Source organism: Miscanthus floridulus, chromosome 17, assembly GCF_019320115.1.
Source record: "Miscanthus floridulus cultivar M001 chromosome 17, ASM1932011v1, whole genome shotgun sequence".
Classification (NCBI taxonomy): Eukaryota; Viridiplantae; Streptophyta; class Magnoliopsida; order Poales; family Poaceae; genus Miscanthus; species Miscanthus floridulus.
In genome coordinates, this window is record NC_089596.1 from 18,649,452 (window position 1) to 18,662,954 (window position 13,503).

Sequence of the window (13,503 nt, forward strand, 5' to 3'; positions counted from 1 at the left end):
ATCTATAAACCATCAACATAACCTATATTTATACTTAATTCCATCACCAAACATAGGTATAGGGGTTTAAACTAATAAATTCCATAAGTTTTGGTGAATCTGTGTTTTCAGCAGGGTTTATCTAGAAAACCACCAAGGGGGGCCTATTTGTCATAGAAAATCACGTAATTCAGCAGTGAAACCGACGTGGGAAGACTCTAGAAGACTCTAGGAGGCTCTCCACCGAAGCGAAGCCTGAGACACTGACATGTGGAGATGGCTGGCCCCACATGTAGGTTGCCCGGCCCTTGGGGTCCACCAGTCAGCCCCTCATTGCTAAGTCGGTTCTCCACCGCCTCCAAGGTTGCATCTACACCGTCCTTTAAGTTGGTTTGATCTAAGGGCTCATGTTGGACGCTCTGTCCTATATATACCAACCCTTGCCAACCTCCCTAAACCAATCCTAAAACCCTAATTCATATTCTCCTTGTCAGGATCAGAGCTAGATATCAAGAGAAGATTAGTCCTCTATAGGATCTAGTCTTATAAATAGAAATATTGAGATAGAGAGTGATGGAAGAGTTTGGAGGAAGTACCGGCCTTTCGGTGCTCTCTCTACGGCTTATACATTGATGGATTCAAGTTCTACCTAAGCTTGCTTTTGAGATTTCTCTGATAATCAACTTCTGATTCAAGTAAGCATTTTGTTTATATTGTTCATCAGGTTTGAGACTCTTTTGAGTGCTTTATTCTGTACATAGGGGGAGTAAAGTATTAATCGTAAGTGTAAGCGTGATGCTTAGACTTAGGTTAATCGTGGATGCACCCTACATTCTAGAAGGTGGTATATCGCGTGGGTGACATAAGTTCTATATAACCTGTACTATATAGCTTCGTTGATCCTTTGTAGTCCACCTCCCGTCTATAGGTGCATGTAGGACACGGTTGCGAAGGAAAGCATCCTCTACTGGTGCCTTTCCCTAGTAATATCCCTTGCCAAATAGTTGAAGACATAAGCTTACCCAAGTCAGAACTAGAGAACCATAGTTTTCCTCTCTACACTCCTATTTATCCTTAGCCTTGTTGCTACTCCTAGTTAAGTTAACCCTTAACCTAGTCGCTATCCCTTGTTAAGTTAGACCATAGTTAGTCTCACACGTTTTCCTATGGATATGATACTTGGAATACTTTTGAGTGAAAGCTACAGTGGTATCTGTGCACTTGTGGATTTATCTGTGTGCATTAATAAATACCAACATCCATGTTTAGTTCTCGCTCCTGCGATCGAAGCATCGCCTCCTCTAACCTGCAGATCTGCTCTGCCTCCTCCTCCTTCCTTCATGCCTCCTCATCCTTCTTTCGCTGGTGGCTTCTATAGGTAGCGGCGTCCTTAGGGAAGCCATGCCACCATGAAATCAACCCTTTGCCTCACGTTTGACCTAGATGTTCAAGAGTCTAGAGGGCATACGTCAGCTCATCCTTCTCTCGGTTGGGCACAAAGGCACCACTGACAGAAGCATCTACAATATCGATAAGTCTTTGTGTTATTGTTCCAATTTTGTCATCAACAATTGGCTCCCTGGTCTCTGGGTGCTTTGATCCCCCTTGTGCAAAAAACTAATTCTTAGAGCGTTCGGGCCATTTGAGTGAAAATGAACGGATCCCTTTAGCAAGGAGGTCTGCTTCCATTCTTTGCCACCTTGGAATGGCACTCCTATAGCCACCTGATCTCATTTTATGATGGTTTACCTTCTATCGTGCATTCTGTTGGTTCCTTCTCACCTATTTCTCACCCTCTTCTAAGGTCTTGTACCTCACAAATTCAGCCAGTCATCCCTAACTTTTTGTACGGGCTATTTTCACTGAAATCTAGAGTCAGATTCTTCTTGATAAATTCATTGTACAACTTTTTCTTCCAGGTCTAGAATTGTGTGGCCATCTTCTTGAGAGCTCAACTTTTAACTAGTTTTCTTAAATCTTCACCTGCTGGTAGATTAAAAATGTGCAGTGACTAAATCCCAAAGAAGGTCCTTCTCTCGCTCGAAGACAAAACTGATCAGAGGATCACCCTTCTTCTATTTCCATTCATGGATACTAATTGGGACCCTATTCCTAACAAGAACCCCATAGTGGTTTATGAATTTCTTTGCATTGTTTTTTGGCAGGACTGGATCGCCGGTATTAGGATCGACTTCTGTGATTATGTAGTGGCCCTCCAATGGTTTTGTCGGGCCTCGTACACTTTTACTACTTTACATCGACATCATCGATCCAGAGGGCTACATGCGTAGAAACACAAAGATTTAGAAATACATATATATATGAATTATTGGAACTATATTTAATTTCATATATATAAGACATGCAAGATTAGTAACAAATATACCTTGCCAGCATTTTCTTGCATAGGATTTCCTTGCTCAAGAAGTTCTTGCTCATCTTCAAAATTCAATAAGTATTGAGAGCCATCATCAAACTCCAGGTCGGCCTCGTTCTGGTTGGGGCCATATTAAGTGCCGGCATTGATAATGTTCATCATGGCCTCATTCTAGTCATAGTCGTCTTGTGGCTCAGCCATCTTAATTACCATAACTATATATAAATGAAAACCATACACAAGTTATGCATATGCAAATGTAGCAAGTCAATGGCTTAAACTTAAATAACTATATAGACTTTAGGGGTTATTATATACGCCAAGCTTGATCTGGTAAGGGTTTGCGCCTTGGTTAGGGTTTGGAGCGAATTCATGTCACACTAATTATGAAGATTCAAATTCAAATATATATAACTATAGAATTCAGGGTTATTATTTACGCCTTCGTTAGGATTTGGAGCGAAGCTCGGCTAGGTTATGATTTAGAGTGGAGCTCAGGATATTAGGATATATATCAACATTAGTGTATATAAATATATGAAAATTCATGTCACACTAATAATGTCAATATATCAAAATTCATATATATATATATATACCAAAAAATAATAGCACTAATAAAAATAATATTTTCAATTGTGACGAAGGTTCAAATATATTTCTACAACTATTTACGCCGAGCTCTGGTTAGGGTTTGCATGCGCGGAACTCGATCAGGAAATATATAAGGGTTTGGAGCGGAGCTCGGTCGGGTTAGGGTTAGGAGCAAGTTCAGGATATTAGGATATATGTCATGATCATTGGTTATATAAATATATCAAAATTCATGTCACACTAATAATGTTAATATATCTAAATTTAGATATATATATATATATATATATATATATATACCAAAAATGTACTATAGCACTAATAAAATCAATCCTTAATTTTCAATTTTGAGGATTCAAATATATTTCTTCAATATTATTTTCTACAACTATATTGCTTAATTTTCTATAATGTATTACTATATATATTATACACTACAATATTTCTATCTATTTTTCTTTTTTTTTCTATGCCAAAAAATATTTTATATGCACACGCAGAGCACACACACTCACACTCACTCATCACACACACACACATGATGTACACGCATACACTGTTGTTGATCACTCCGAGAGGAGACAAGGATGGATAGGATTACGACACAGTGACTTCGAAGTGGACAATGAACGGCGTGAGACGGCGATGCGAATTCAAAGAAGAGGGGCGCACAGCACGGCTAGATCCTGCCAGTGAAGATGAAGATGGAGTGGGCACACATGCTTTGGGGCCGGCTGGTCGGGAGCCATGGCGTGATGAGGTGAGACCAGCCGGGGTGCTGGTGGCCGGGCCGAGGGCGACGGTGCTAGATCCGGTGGAGATGAGGCGACGACGTGGCTTGACACGGCCGCCGAAGATGAGATCGAGCTAGCTGTAGAGGCGCATGTGCACTCCGGCGTGGACGAGGACGAGCGAGGCAGTGGCGGGGGACAAGGATAACCCACGCTCTGGCGAGGATGAGCAAGGCGGGCCGGGGACGAGCGACGCAAGCTCCGGCGAGGATGGACGAGGATGAGCGAGGAGCGTGTGGGCCGGCTAGAGAAGAAGTGCGTGAGCACGTGGGGCTCAGGATGAAGCGCGTGTGTGATGAGGAGAGGCCAAGGTGGTGGCCGGGGGGCAGCGGCGCTGCTAGATCGGAACCGATGGAGATGACAAGCCGACGGCGTGGCTTGGCGGCTACTGGACCCAGTTGAAGAAGAAGGAACGCTACGAGTTGAGGCAGAGATGATGATGAACGGTGTTGGGACGGCGGTGAAGATCGAAGCGAAGCACGGCCGCAGCAGCGCGGCTAGGCTTGGATCGATCGAGCGGCGGAGACAGAGAGGAAGAGAAGGGAGAAGGGTGCGGTTTATAAAGGGGGAACCTTTAGTCCCGGGTGAAACTATGGCCTAGGACTAATGGTCCTTTAGTCCCGGGTGATGGTTAGAACCGGGACTAAAGGTCTAACCTTTAGTCTTGGGAGCAGCCACAGCCCGGGAGTAAAGGGGATTTTGGCGGGCCGCAAAAATGTAGCCCATCACCCCAGACTAAAGGTGGGCTACAGTTTGGCTTCCCGCCAGTTTCCAGAACTTTTTCCTTTTTTATATATTTCTTTTATATAAATATCTAGAGAGTTGTTAATTGCCTAGTAAATAAAATATTAGTCAAAAAAAATACAAAAAAATCCTAGACCTGGTTTTGTGTTATTGTACACAAGAAAAATCTGTAACCTAAACTCTTTTGTTTTACCGTATAAATATTTAACATAGTGTAAATAATAATCACAATTTCCACCATGCAAAAATGTACTTCTTAATTAAAATCATTAAAACTATTGCTTTTCGATAGTAAAATAGTTTTCACATCTTATTAACGTTGATCATTTGGTTTTTTATCGCACATTCTTCTTAGGAAATCCAACGTCAAGTAGAAAATTCATTTAAACCATAGAAAATATGAAAAACATGACAGAAAAAACTGAAGTCATAATTATTACATAATAGGTCTAATACATCACCATATCAAGTGGGAATAGCAATGAACTTCTTCTTGACGTATGTCCCTTGGTTATGACTGTGTTGTAAGGAAAATAGATCCTAGGCCTATTTACTTTGGATTTTAGTGTTTGATGATCAACAAAACCAAATTGGACTAATGTGTTTGCTAGTGTCTATTTTATAGCTCACTAGGATGCAACGCGGACTTGGACCAACTTTGGAATGTGAAGAAATTGATCAACACTCAAGAGAATACATTAGAGGAGGTGTTGATAGCTTAGGAGAGAAGTAAGGAGTCAAAGACGTGAAGACGGTGAAGCCCCGACGAAGGAACACGAAGAAACAGCAAGAGGAGGCACCACCCTGGTCACCACCCTAGGCATGGAGGTGCATTACCAGGGGTGGCAGTGCCACCAAATAGAGGGCTGCTATAGCTAGAAAAAGGTGGGCATCGGACAACACTGTGTGCACCGCCCTGGTCACCGCCCTAGGGTGGCGGTGCACTGGACAAGGGGTGGCAGTGCCGCCGCCCTAATTTTCTAGAGAGCGGCGAAGGGGGACTCGGGCACCACCCTGGTCACCGCCCAAAGGGTGGCGGTGCACCACCCTATGAATAGTACCCCAATGGTCGGTGTGTCAGTCAGCAACGGCTAGTCCACATGGCGGTCACCACCCTATCCGGTGACCTCGTAGAGAAGAGGATCTCGGCCACAACGGCTAGTTTTGACTTGGGGGCTATAAATACTTGCCCCAACCGGCCATTTGGAGAGTGAGGGAGCTAAGGGAAGATAGGAGGGTGTTGCTACATCTCTTTTGTGCTCTCCATATGCATAGAGCTTAAAGATTACTTGGTGATTATTGTAGGTGCTTTGTGAAGTGCTTAGGTTAGTTAGACCACGCTCATATGTGCTTGCTCTAGGCTTAGGTCTAGTTGCTAGTGAGGTTTGCATACCTCTAAACCTAAGATGCTTGCGCGCACTGTGTTTGTAATCAGTGCAGCTTATAGTCTTGCGATACCACACCAACCACATTTGTGGTGTGGCCGCCACCATGTACGGAAGGGAACAAGGCCCGCGGCGTTTCGGCCAGAAGCTTGATAGTGAAGATGGTGGGGAGCGGTCCAAGAGAGGCTTGCCCGAAGGCACACCAGAGACCCACGTGCGCATGGGGAAGGCCTAGGGCTAACCACGGAGTTACCCAATCAAGAGCTTGGCCCTTGTGAGGGATTCCTTGCGAGGGGCTCCAACGAGGACTACGGGAAGCTTGAGCGCTTCTCGATACCTCGGTAAAAATACCAGAGTCGTCGATGGGAGTTTGAATCTCTACCTCATCTTTACCTTCTGCATTTACATTGTTACCTAGGTTGTGTGCTTTACTTTCCTACCTTAGTTGATAGGGTTGGAACCTAGGTTGCAAGACTCTTTTGTGGTAGAGATAGCAACATATTAGCAAAACCGTAGTTGCACATTTAGACAGATTATTTTCTTACATGGGTTTTGCTAAGGTGGAATTAGAGACCATAGTTTAGAGTAGATTTTTAAGTTGCCTAATTCACCCCCCTCTTAGGTGTCACAGTCCCTACAAGTGGTATCAAAGCCGGTTGGCTCAATGTGGACCTTCGGCTTCACCGCCGTTGAGCCGACGCTATTTAAAGTGGTTTGGATGGATACCTCTAGGCTTCCACACTTTGATGGCACTAACTTCTCCTACTATAAAGCTAGAATGGCTTGTCACCTTGAGACAGTAGATTTGGGTGTTTAGAGAGTCACTCATGATGGGATGAAACCCATTTAAAATCCCGATAAACCCACAAAAAGTGAAGAAAAAGAAATTCATTTTAATGCTAGAGCTAAAAATTGCTTGTTTGAATCTTTTTGCATGGATGTGTTTAACCAAGTGTTCACTTTAAATATGGCACATAAAATTTGGTTAAAATTACAAGAGCTCCATGACGGCACAAGTAATGTCCGTGAGCAAAAACATTGCCTAGCTCAACAAAGTTATGATTCTTTTGAAATGAATGATGATGAGCTTGTTCATGATATGTATTCATGATTGAATCCAATTATCAATGAGCTCAATTCTATAGGATTAACAAAGCTAGGTGATGCAGACATCATGAGGAAGATCATCCCCGTGCTACCACAAAAGAAATATGCAAGCATCATCACCACCCTTCACAACATGGAGGACTTGAGCACCATGACCCCAGCCATAGTCATTGGCCGAATAGTGGCATTTGAGATGTCACATAAGATGGGTCATGAAGAAGCCTCTTCATCAAGCAAAGGCAAAGCTCTCGCTTGTAGTGAGCATAAGAAGATGAAGGGCAAGCAAGTTGAGACAAGCTCAAGCTCAAGCTCCTCAAGTGAAAAAGAAGATGATGATGAGGATGATGATGATGATGATGATGATGATGATGATCAATCTTTCTCCTCCACCTCTGACCTTGATGAAGAATCAATCAAACTTATCAATAAGGTGGAGAAGATGATCCAAAGGCTCAATGTCAAGGGTGTGCCAATCCAAATTTAAGATTTCATTTTCACCAATCAAAGAAATGAGCAAAGGAAGAAAGGATGCTATGGATGCGGCAAGTTGGGGCACTTTGTGGAAGTTTGTCCAAACAAGCCCACACCCAAGACGAGGAAGAATGTATGCAAGGACAAAGCCCTCACATCAATAAGGTCATGGGATGATTCTTCAAGTGAAGAAGAAGACCATCACAAGAGGCGAGGGTACAAGCACTCATTATCAAGCACTTCACGAGTGTGCCTTATGGCACGAGGTAACAAAAAGTCTATCCCTGGTAGGGATGAAAATGGTATGGATATTTTCCGACCGTATTCAAAACCGAATCCGTTTAGAGGGGTTGAGATCTATCCGTATCCGAGTCCGGATATCCAACATCCGATACCGTATCCGTATCTGAATACTCAAATCGCATATTTATGATGTTGATATCCAATCGTATCCTATCCGACATAGTTGACACTATCCATATTCGAATCCAAATCCGGATAGAAATATGAAAACAAATGTAATATCGGTGATATCCGTCTGTATCCGATCCATTTTCATCCCTAATCCCTAGTGATAGTGACAATAATAGTGATAGTGATGATGAGCTACCTTCTTATGAGCACCTTATGCAAGAAAATCTTAAATATGCTAAAATTTATACTAGTCAACAAAAAAAGCTAAAAATATTACAAGAAAAGCTAGATAGTTCACAAGAAGCATATAAAACCTTGCTTGAACAATATGAGACATTTGCTCATCTCACTATTGAACTATCTACTAAAATTAAGCAACTTGAGGCTAGTGCAACAACAAATACATGCACAATCAATGATGAGCAACTTATAAAGAAAAATAAAAAATAAAAATAAAAGTTAGCTAGCTCACAAGATGCCTATAAAAGTTTGCTTGCTAAAATGGAAACTATGTGCAAACATTGTGATGAGCTAACTAATGACGGCAGCGAAACTGTTCTTGATACATTAATCCAAGCAAAACCCAAAACCTAATGATGGCAGCGGCATATGATTATAAAGGTCTTAGGGTCGTCGCCTACCCTGCACGCACCCCCTAATGGGCCCAAACACGATACATGGTCCAATTGACCAAAAGACGGTGTCGCAACACCCTGACAGATTCTGGATGCTGACTTGTTTTGATGATTCCTATTGATTCTGAAGGTCTTTTGATGTTAGACCACTTGGATTAGCTTCCTTATCAAATTAGCTTTCCAACCATATGTGGATCGTCGAAAATGGAGTCTGGATGCGTCTTGGGTGACTAGTTTAAGGCACACTGATCCTAGAACCCGAGATGGGCTCCAACTTCAGTTGGACTGGGCCTCCACCATGAGAAAGATGAATTGGACGCCCAAGCTAGACCTCCTCCTCTCCTTGGCTTGTATGTGATGAAGAAGTGATGTCCTCATCATCCCCCTTTCTTGAATTGAAGTCGTCCTCGACTAAAGTAGATCACCTCCTCCATTGCATGACAGCAACGATGGCTCTGGAAGAAGACGTTCATCTTGGCGCCCAATCCTTCACAAAGGCAGCTGCCATGGTGGCTTCCTGGCTGGGAATTCATCCTCCTCCTACAAAAGGTTAGTACCAACAAGAGGCATAGCACTAGAAGCAGGACCAAGTGGACATATAGGCGATGTACAAGTTAAAGCATAACAAGGTTCATCATGATCAGCAAGAACAGATTTAAGAGCAAATAAAACTTCTTTCATGTTACTTGATGGTTCATTTGTTGGTTTGCTAAAGTCTTTGTCATGGCCTTTATTTTTCTTTTCAGCAAGTTCCTTTTCATATTGCACAATTTCAGCAGGAGTTAAAGGAAGTAAAGCAATGGTCTTTCCCTTAAATACAAAAGTATATCTATTTTGCCTACCATGATATAGAATATTATTATCATATTGCCAAGGGCAGCCTAACAAAAGTGAACAAGCTTGCATAGGCACGGAATCAAAATCAGCATAATCATGGTATGAACCGATAGAAAAATGCACACGAGCATATTGTGTTACCTTTGCCTTACCACTATTGTTGAGCCAATGAACATGGTATGAATGTGGAAGAGCACGTGCAGATAAACCAAGGGTCTTGACAAGCTCAGAACTTACTAAGTTATTGATGCTCCCTCCATCAATTATAGCATGAACACGGAAATTATTGACAATGAGGAACATTTGAAACAAATTGTGGTGTTGTAGCTTGTCTACTGGCTCAACTTGTGTACTCAAAACACACTGAACAAGAATTAATTTGTAGTTTGTAGTGCATGTCACTATCAATTACCTCATCAGGATCTTCAGCACTATCCGCAAATTTATCTGCATAAAGTTCAGTTGCAAGTGCAAATTCATTCTCTTCATCACTAGCACTAGCATACCCACCATCATCAGTAGCAATATATGCGCATTTGCTAGAGCATTCTTTAGCAATATGTCCCATGCCCTTGCAGCGGTGACAAACAATTTTAGAAGAGCTACTAAAGGAAGGTGTAGCAGATCCACTGGAAGAAGGTGTGATAGAAGAACTCTTCTTTACAAGTGCTGGTGGTGTCTGCACATCAGAAAAATTTACTCACCTCGGTTGGACGTGAAGGAGTGGATGGATTCATGGAATGCCTAGGTTGTCGTCCCTGTACTTCCCTTTTAGCTTTAAGAGTATAATGATATAACTGGGAAAATCTAGTCTATTCTTTATAGTCAAGAACACCCTGTATTTCACAATGCAAACCTACAAAAAATCTAGAACACTTATCCATTTCATCCTCTTGTATGTTACTATGTGCTAGACCAATTAAAAGCACCTAATAATATTCCTCAACAGTCTTACTACCTTGATTTAAACGTTGCAGTTTTAATCAGAGATCACGCTGATAGTATGGAGGAATAAATCTCGATTTCATTCGTCGTTTAAGTACAATCTAGGTTTGAGGTATTTGAGCATTAGCATTAACATTATTGCAAATATCATTCCACCAGAAAAGAGCAAAACTAGTAAACTCACTAATAGCAAGTCTAACTCTATATTCTTCAGAGACTTGATGGGAGCTAAATTTTTTATCTACAGCCATCTCTCAATCTAAATATGCTTCAGGATCAGTAGAACCAGAAAAAGGAGGTATCTTAAACTTGGTTTTAGAGAAAGGATCATTATTGCCTTGGTTATTACCTCCCATACCGCGTCGGTTAAAGTTCAACTGATTACGGTTACGTGCATCCTCAGCACGTCGTTGAGCTTCGGCTTCAGCCTCCACGTCGCCATCATCCTCCTCAGAGAGATCATCATCATCTTCATGACGTGGTTCAGGATGTCGTTGTTCGACATCTTCAATCCTTTTGGCCAAGTTGGTGATTTGTTGAAGGATCTCATTGAACTTGTCCACGAAGCTCATTCTTAGAAACACAATCATTGAAATCTATAGGTGTGTCCCCGTTTCCTTTGCCACTGCCTTCCGCTTTTCCTGACATGGTTAGTAGAAAAAAGAAGACAACACAAATAGTATTATCCCTACCAACTACTTAGGTTGTGGACAAGGAAAACAAGACACTTAACTCTCAAGCGTCTTACCACGGTCTTACAAGTGTTCTTACCAAAGCAACAGGCGGTGCAATCGATTGATGACTGTGATACCATTGTAGCTTGAGTGTAATAGTTGCAAGGCGAACCTGTACTTGCTTAGAAGAAAGTGGAGCTTGGATAGGCACAATATAGTAGCAAGGAATAGCAAAATTCACAACTGAATAGCAAAGCTGAATAAGTATCCTAAGTACTTGTCTTAGTTGCTGGCCTACTCACGTTCCAAGTACCAGATGTATCAAGTGATGTGAGTAGTAGGAATATTATTAGAAACAAGGCATAAATCAGCACACGCAAACATAGCTTAAATGGCGCTCTCTATGTGCTTCTCTAGATATTGTTCCACTTTTGCCCCTCTATTTTTTCACTATTTTTGAGCTATCGTTGTTTTTTGAGGATTCTTTGACTTTTCTTTTTATTTTTTTGATATTTTTTCTTCACTTAGGAGCACAAAAGAAGTCACCACAAAAAATATGAGCTTAAACAAGTGAAAGGCGTGGCCTGTGGAAATTTCAGAAGACGTGCTCAAAATCAACAAAAAAACTTGTGACCACGAAAAGATGATCTTGTGACCAGTTTTTGACCAAAATAAAAATCTCTAACCCCAAGGATGGACAGATCCAAATTTTTTTTTGATCGATTTTGATATATGGAACGTCGAAATCCGAGTTCGTATGCAAAAACTAGACCAGTTTTACGAACTGACTTCGAATTAGAGGACAAAATGGGAACAATGCGCGCAAAATTAGTCACGGTAGCAAGGATTTGATGGAAACAGTGAAGACAAGTATAACAAATTAGATGGCGTGGACTAGGGTTTGATGAATATAAAGGAAACACAGCAAGACTTGAAGGTGTTCATGGATTATGATGAAAAATATAGGAAAACACACAAACTGGACTCAAAAATAATCTAAAACCAGGAACCAGAGCTTGACCTAGGGCACAAACTCAACCACGCGACACAAAGACGAATTTGCACGGCACAACGAGGCTATAGGATAGGGAATATGTGGTGGTGTTTTTTTTTTTTGCTTTTTGTGGACTATAGGTAATGCAAAAACAGTAACAATCTAAAGGGAAAAACAAAGTTATACCTAACGGGCAACAAGGTCTCTGATACCACTTGATGTAGACTAGGCCCGATCTTCCAAAAGGTATGATAGCATTGATTGGTGGAGACTCAACGTTCATGATCTAGGCTTCGAACCAAGACTGATTCGGACCCCCGCAACCGTTACACCACTGCTCCTTTGGTTATCAATCACGCGAACGCGATTGACCTCACCGAAAAGGCTTTTCTGTAAGCGAATCGAGAACACAAGCAAGAACGGGATGAACGCAATCTGAAATTATAAATAAATATGAGGCTTATGATAACAAGAAGGAGTTCAAGTCTTTATTCAAAAGGACTAATCGCCATAGGCGAACAAGATCAAGAACTGGGGCCCTAGTTCACAGCAAGCAGCCTTGACGGCACAGTTACAGCAAAATGATGTCTATTTCACGAGGAAATCAAGAACTAAACAAAATCTAAACCCTAAGGAGAGCGACAGCTGCTATTTATAGAGTCTTTGGCGTAACCCCCCTGGACGCGCCCCCTAATGGGCCCAAACACTATACATGGTCCAACAGACCAAAAGACGGTGTCGCAGCACCCTGATAGATTCTGGATGCTGAATTATTTTGATGATTTCCATTGATTCCAAAGGGATTTTTACATGAGACCACTTGCATTGGCTTCCTTATCAAATTAGCTTTCCAACCATATATGGATCGTCAAAAACGGAGTCCGGATGCGTCTTCGGTGACTAGTTTAAGACAGACTGGTCCTAGAACCCAAGATGGGCTCCAACTTCAGTTGAACTGGGCCTCCACCATGAGAAAGATAAATTGGACGCCCATGCTGGACCTCCTCCTCACCTTGGCTTGTATGTCATGCTGGACCTCCTCCTCTCCTTGGCTTGTATGTGATGAAGAAGTGATATCCTCATCACCATCAGCAGGGTGTCTCAACATATCGTCTATCTTACGGTCTTCTTTGTGCCATCATAGCAACTTTGTATGCTCTTTGTTTCTTAACAAACGTTTCAAGCGTGGAATTATAGGAGCATACCAGATCACCTTGATAGGGATTCTCTTCCTGGGATGTTCATCGTCGCCCTCAACATCACCAGGGTCATCTCACCTGATCTTATACCGCGATGCATGGCATACCAGGCATGCATCCAAATTCTCGTACTCGCCATGGTAGAGGAAGCAGTCATTAGGACATGCATCTATCTTCTGGATTTCTAATCCCAGAGGGCAGACAACCTATTTTGCTACGTATGTAGTGGTGGGCAATTCGTTTGCATTTGGAAGCATCTTCTTTGCGATAGTCAGTAACTCCCCAAATCCCTTATCGGATACACCATTCTTTGCCTTCCATTGCAGCAATTCAAGTGTGGTACCCAACTTTTTTGCC